At 42.6% G+C, this 7,616-nt stretch overlaps 1 protein-coding gene across 1 annotated transcript in view; it reads left to right on the top strand.

Moving 5' to 3' along the window:
* Positions 1 to 7,616, top strand: part of ZBTB5 (zinc finger and BTB domain containing 5) — a 17,621-nt gene that overhangs the window by 7,201 nt on the left and 2,804 nt on the right. The window lies entirely within an intron of this gene.

The following is a 7,616-nucleotide window of genomic DNA, read 5'->3' as shown; positions in this document are numbered from 1 at the left end:
TGAGACAGAGCCTCAAGCTGTCACCCTGGGTAGAGTGCTGTGGCATCACAGCTCACAGCAACCTCCAACTCCTGGGCTCAAGCAGTTCTCTTGCCTACAGCTTGCTATATTTTAATACATAAATTAATTAGATTTCTTTTGTCATGCTGAAAGCTCAATTGAGAAACTATGTTATGGTAAATTATCTTGTAAATAACTTTTATTAAAACAACATTTGTCAACTTTTACTACAGTGGACCATTTAAAAATAAGTGGCATCTTAGAATCAACACAGGACTTGTGATTTCTTATTCACATAAAGGCCATGAGACGGGTGGGAGATTGAGAATGTAACATGTATTATATAAATATACAAAAATATCCTTTGCTAATGGACAGTAGTATCTGTTTATCCATATAATCACAGATCACTTCATTCTTTAGTATCACCAAGTGTGTGTAGCAGATACTGTGGAGCTCTGACCAGATCCCCTTGATCCCTTTTACCAGTTCTGTGCACTCGTCCTGCAGTTTCTGTGTGCTTTTATTTCTAATGGCTTTGTATCTGTGACTCTATGAAGGACTGCCTTTGGGTGAGTGGCATCACTCTGTGAGCGGGCCTGATGCTTTACATGGCCCTAGGGGAGGCTCTTAGTTGAGTGACTGATGTAGGGCTGTGAAAAGACTTGGTACCTTTGCCTTGAGGTGGCTCAAACCCAGAGGCATTATTTATACTCCAAAGTTCTTCTGGTGAATCGGGCTAAGGCTGGGATTTTACCCTGAATCATGCCCTTGCTTGGCTGCTGCTGCTCTTTTTCACTCCCCACTCCCAGTTTTCTCCTGGAACACCTCCTTGATAAATCACTTGCACTTTAATCTTCTCTTGGTCTGCTTTTGGGAAACCTAATTAAGATAATATTAATCTCAGCTTTCTTCATAGTCATAGTAGTTACTATTATTTTATTATTACCACTACCACTTTTATTTATAGCATCATAGTAATACACTGCTATTTCCAACACATTTTTAGAATATTAACTTTTAGGCTCGGCGTCTGTGGCTCAAGTGACTAAGGCGCCAGCCACATACACCTGAGGTGGCAGGTTCGAATCCAGCCCAGGCCTGCCAAACAACAATGATGGCTACAACCAAAAAATAACCAGGCGTTGTGGCGGGCACCTGTGGTCCCAGCTACTTGGGAGGCGGAGGCCGGAGACTCACTTGAGCCCAAGAGTTGGAGGTTGCTGTGAGCTGTGATGCCACAGCACTCTACCCAGGGTGACAGCTTGAGGCTCTATCTCAGAAAAAAAGAATATTGACTTTTGGTTCATTGGGGTGGCTAAAACATATATAGTAGTACCTCTGTAAGTTAATTACCCAAGGAACTACAAAAAACTGCTCAACACATCGAGGTGGTCAATATAAGGAACTAGGCCTACTGTACATACATATTGGTGCATATGTGGTCTATGAAAATTAGTTCAACTTAAGGAAATGGTCAGTGTAGGGATGTGGTCAGCTATGGAGATTCTACTATATTTTTTTTTCTCAGTTTTAATTTCCTTAGAGTTCATTGTAGTGTTTGTATGTGTTGTTCCTTTTTTTTTTTTTTAAACCAATTCTTGGCATAGCCAATAGCAGGAGTCAGGGCTCAATAAATGCTAGTTGAAGATATCTAAATTGCTCACACCCCTGTACAGTGTAACACTAACTCATCTGTCCTTCTGTTGTTTTGGTTCTTTCTTTCCTTTCCAGGATGATCACCTCTTATTCAGTGATCTGCATATTATATATATGTTAGAGGCACTCAATTTGTCAGAGGGATGCTGTAGTGGACAGCTATCATTTGCAGATGCCTATAAATTTTTGAACACCCCCCCCCCCCTTTACATTTGTATAGCCTGCAAATTGAGAGTCCTACTTTCACAATTCTACAAAGGTAGACTTGTAATTACAGTGGAGATATTAGCCTCTTGTACTGATGGCCTGCCAACAAGGTATAGCAGGAAATTCCAGGCATCCCTAAAGTGTTTTGAGAAGAGCCTGGAATACTTGAGTTGACCTTTAGGATTACAATGGGAAAACTAGTGTGAGGGTGAGAATCTCTAGGCTTAAAGGAAGTTAAAGATTGTATGACTCTTTATATACCTTTGACCTATCTTGCAATATGATTTAAACCTCTTGTCTTTTTGTTTGTTTGTTTGTTTGGAGACAGAGTGTTTCTCTGTTTCCTTGGCTAAAGTACAGTGGCATTATCATAGCCCTCTGCAACCTCCAACTCCCAGGTTCAAGCGATCCTCCTGCCTCCACCTCTAAAGTATCTAGGATGACAGGTGCCTGCTACCACATGGAACTAAACCTAAACCTCTCACTCTACGAGGCTTGTGTTAAACTACCTCCATAGTGTCTTCTCAAAAGTGTCTGGCCCTGGGAAATTTTCCTCCAAATGATATTTGCGGGGCCACAGTTTTCTTCCTATTTTTGTTTTCTATATATAAAGTAGGGTTTGAACATTATGAGTTTGACATTTTACATGGTCCAGGTGCAGTGGCTCATGTCTGTAATCCTAGCACTCTGGGAGGCCTAGGCAGATGGATCACCTGAGTTCACAGGTTCAAGACCAACCTGAGCAAGAGTGAGACCTCATCTCTAAAAATAGCCGGGTATTGTGATGGGCGCCTGTAGTCCCAGCTACTTGGGAGGCTGAGGCAAGAGAATCACTTAAGCCCAAGAGTTTGCTGTTGTTGTGGGTTCTGATCCCACAGCCCTCTAGTGAAGGTAACAAAATAAGACTCTGTCTCACAAAAAAAAGAAAAGAAAGAAAGAAAAAAGAGTTTGACATTTTATGGAGACGGGTTGTGGTTTATTTCAATCAACCCTTCTTTTTTTTTTTTTTTTAGAGACAGAGTCTCACTCCATCACCCTCAGTAGAGTACTATGGCATCACAGCTCACAGCAACCTCCAGCTCTTGGGCTTAGGCAATTCTCTTGCCTCAGTCTCCCAAGTAGCTGGGACTACAGGCGCCTGCCACAATACCCAGCTATCTTTTTGTTGCAATTTGGCCAGGGCCAGGTTTGAACATGCCACCCTGTGTATATGGGGCCAGCGCCCTACTCACTGAGCCACAGGCGCCACCCTCAACCCTTCATTTTTAATAATTGACATTTTTAAAAGTAAGCTATTTTTTCTCATATAACTTCTGTTGCTTGTTGAAAGAGAAAAGCATTGAACAGACTGTTACTATCCTTTTACATTGGCATGCTGGGTTGAAATACAGTTTATTTGGGAAATAGGTTAGTCTTTTATGTCTCCCCCTCATCTATTAAGTCAGGATAATAGTCCCTACCTGGCAAGGTTGTTTTAAAGATTATGAATAATGCAAATAAAAGAACTTAGCACAATGACTGGCAGGCACATAGAAGGCTCTCAAACAGGAGTTACTGTTATTTTATTATTAGTACTACCTCTATCACTATAACCATCAAGACTCCTACTGCTCTACTAGCTCCATTCTGCACGGTAAGAGGGAAAGCAGTAGGCCCAATGTCTGGTGCTCTTGCTTTTCCCTAATGGGGCCCAAATTTACACAACCCCTTACTTCTTAGAGCAACTCTGAGGTTTACACAGCTTCCTGCAACATCTCCGTTTAATTGTTTGTGCTCCTCAGACCAAAATGTTTCTTCCCTATTTATTGCTACAAAATTATCACCTCTTTGTAAGTTGGCACTTATTAGTATGAGTTTACTTTCTAAGGCAGGGCCACAGATCTTGTGAGCAATAATTGCATTTTGTTTCATCTCCTCAAACCTTGAGCTCTGTGGTCCCTGATTGAGTTGGGTAGAGGTCTGGGACATGTGTGCTGCTGCCTGCCACAGTTGACCCTCTCCTCCCAGAAAGGAATCTTGGTAAAGCACAAAGAGGGATGTGACAGTGGCTGCCTCTTTGGAGATCTCTCATGCGTGATAGCAAATAGCAGACGTCCTCAGTGGGGAGGTATGTGAGTTAGTGATGTTTTATGATTGGAAATTCTTCAGTGGTAAACAAACATAGGAGGCAAAAGAGTGGCCAATGCATGGCTACAGCACTGAGGCATTTTGCTGTTCCAATAGTTGCTTTCCATGTATGAAAAATGCCATAATAGACTCAGCGCCTATAGCTCTGTGGTTAGGGTGCTGGCCACATACAGCAAGGCAGGCGGGTTCGAACCCGGCCCAGGCCTGTTAAACAACGACAATTGCAACAAAAAAATAACCGGGTGGTTGCCTATAGTCCCAACTACTTGGGAGGCTGAGGCAAGGGAATCACTTAAGCCCAAGAGTTTGAGGTAGCTGTGAGCTGTGACGCCACGGCACTCTACCAAGGGCAACATAACAAAACTCTGTCTCAAAAAAAAAAAAAAGTCATAATACTCTCAGTTGCCATAGTAGATGCTCGGTTTTCATGGATTTAGAGTTTTCCATTTCAGTTATTTCCCAGGATCCTGAACAAGTTCATCCTGTTTTATAAGGCAGGGACATCAGAGCAGGTGGTTGAGCCTGGTAAGCTACTGGATGTCCCTGTTGTCTCCTGTTTGCGGTAATTCTTGTGAAATGGACAGAATGGTATTTGTGAATTTAGAGATTTGCAAAGATCTCAGTGTATATACCTTTAGGACAGCGGGTCTCACAGGAACTGTATTAAAGGGCCACAGCATTAGGAAGGTTGAGAACCACTGCTTTAGTACGTCAAGAATCTCCCATTTTTTAAAAACCACATAGTTCCAAAAGGCTTATTATAGTTTAAAAACAACAAAACCAACAAAAAAACAAAAACCTCAGCAGTTTTCCCTCCCCTCAGAGGCAGCCACTTTCAATTGTTCATCTGTTTCTTCCACTATTAACTTATATATTTCTAAATAGCATGCCACTATTTTTTGAGTTAACCTATTTCAGATAGTATTTCTGGACTAACAGGGAAAGTGAGGACGTAACTTTGTTAATACCACTTCTCACTCCCTGTAATACAAATTTGCCTTTTTTCACCCTCTCAATGTCTCACATTTGGTTAGATCAGTGGTTCTCAACCTTCCTAATGCCTGCTAATGCCACGACCCTTTAATACAGTTCCTCATGTTGTGGTGACCCCCAACCATAAAATTATTTTCATTGCTACTTCATAACTGTAATATTGCTACTGTTATGAATCCTAATGTAAATACCTGATATGCAGGATGTATTTTCATTGTTACAAATGAAGCAATGAAAGCTTGCGACCCACAGGTTGAGAACCCCTGGGTTAGATGTTCATGTTATTATGCCTATGTAACATTGTCTATAAATGAACTGCAAACAACCTTTTATTTTACCTAGAGTCGATTGTTGCTCCATTTTAAAATTTCTTGTTTTTTAAATGACCTTTTGTCACACTTTGATGGGACTGTTAAATTCTTACCACTGTCAAGCCACATCAGATGACTTGTCATTCCTTTTTATACCCCCTTGGAGACCTCCTCCCAGGAGTTCTCCATTCTGCCCCATCTCAGCTGCGTGCTCTCCAGCCTCCCTCCTCTCTGTCATCTTGGGCCCCGTTAGCCCTCCTTGGATACTCTTCTATTTGGGTCTCCTTTTCCCTGCATTCTGTTTTCCTTTTCTTGGTTGCTTAAGCACAACCTTTAGTCTCTCCCTAAGAAAGGATAAACAAACCTTTGGATTCTTGCTTGTGTGAAAATGCCTTAGTTTATCCTCATAATTGATAACTAGACTGTGTGTGGAATTCTAAGTCAGGAATGATTTTCTTAGAGAATTTTGGAGGAATTGCAGCTCCTAACTTTTAATATTGTTTTGACAAAGTTTAATTTTATTTCCTGATTCTTTGTAACCTGTAAACTCCCATACCTACCCCCCCCCTTTCAGGATATTTAATCCCAGGTATTGTAAATTGTCACTGTAATGGGTACTTGTTTCATCATATATTGTTGTATACTTGGCAGGCCATTTTATTTATTTATTTTTTTGAGATGAAGTCTTACTATGTTGCCTTCGGTAGAGTGCTGTGGTGTCACAACTCACAGCTACCTCAAACTCTTGGGTGTAAGCCATCCTCTTGCTCAGCCTCCCAAGTAGGTGAGGCTACAGGTGCCCACCACAATGCCCAGCTATCTTTTTGTTGCAGTCGTCATTGTTTTTTAGCAGGCCCTGGCCACCTTCGAATCTGCCAGCCCTGCTGTATGTGGCTGGCACCCTAATTGCTGAGCTATAGGCGCCAAGCCTTGGCAGGCCATTTTAGTCTTTTTTTTTTTTTTTTGAGACAGAGCCTCAAGCTGTCCCCCTGGGCAGAGTGCCGTGGCATTACAGCTCACAGCAACCTCCAACTCCTGGGCTCAAGCGAGTCTCCGGCCTCCGCCTCCCAAGTAGCTGGGACCACAGGCGCCCGCCACAACGCCCGGCTATTTTTTGGTTGCAGCCGTCATTGTTGTTTGGCGGGTCCGGGCTGGGGATTCGAACCCGCCACCTTAGGTGTACGTGGCTGGCGCCTTAGCCGGTTGAGCTATAGGTGCCGAGCCGGGCCATTTTAGTCTTAATAAGCAAATTCTTTAGTTCTGGAAATTTTTTATTTTTTTTAGAGACAGGGCCTTGCTCTGTCTCCCAGGCTGGAATACAGTGGCATGATCTTAGCTCACTGTAACCTCTAACTTCTGATCTCAGGCAATCCTCCCACCTCCGCCTCCTGAGCAGCTAAAACTGTAGTCTTAGCACATACCACCGCACCTGGCTAATTTTCTTTCTTTTTTTTCTTTTTTTGGTAGAAATGAGGTTCTCACACTGTTGACCTTTATCTTTAAGACAATGATAAAACCAAGAAAATAATGTGAAATTCTCAACCTATTGCCCTTTATACCTTTAAAACAATGATAAAAACCAAGAAAACCTTGAGTATCTTTTTAATGGAGTCTCTGGACTGAATAGGGGGCAAATGCATGTGTGCAATCTACTTCCCTCTATACCTGGAAATCTTCCCCACTAGTTTTTTTTTTTTCAGACAGTCTCACTATGTCACCCTTGGTAGTGTCGTGGTGTCACAGCTCACAGCAACCTCAAACTCATGGGCTTAAGCAATTCTCTTGCCTCAGCCTGCCAAGTAGCTACCCCACTAATCTTGATTTGCCCTTTTCACTTATTTAAAATTGCTAAGACTGGCTGGGCACCTGTAGCTCACAGGCTAGGGCGCTAGCCACATACACCAGAGCTGGCAGGTTAGAATCCAGCCCGGGCCTACCAAATAACAATGACAACTACAACCAAAAAATAGCCGGGCATTGTAGCAGGCGCCTGTAGTCCCAGCTACTTGGGAGGCTGAGACAGGAGAATTGCTTAAGCCCAAGAGTTGGAGGTTGCTGTGAGCTGTGATGCCACAGCACTCTACCCAGGGCAACAAAGTGAGACTCTGAAAGAAAAAAAAAGACTTTGGAATTTCATGGCATTCATTCATCATCCTCAGGGAATGCAGAGCTCTGGCAAACTTTTGTGGTATAGATAGACTGTCACCCACACATTGATATTTACTAGACCTTCAGTGTTGTGAGTAGGTCACATGAAGAGTGAAGGGGAGCCTATAGGTAGCCGGTAACTGAGCCCACATGTGTGTGTACTTTTTTTTT

This window comes from Otolemur garnettii, unplaced genomic scaffold, assembly GCF_000181295.1.
Source record: "Otolemur garnettii isolate 467f Iridium unplaced genomic scaffold, OtoGar3 scaffold00014, whole genome shotgun sequence".
In the NCBI taxonomy this organism is placed as follows: Eukaryota; Metazoa; Chordata; class Mammalia; order Primates; family Galagidae; genus Otolemur; species Otolemur garnettii.
The sequence above is the reverse complement of the archived record's forward strand: the minus strand, read 5'-3'. Positions and strand labels throughout refer to the sequence as shown.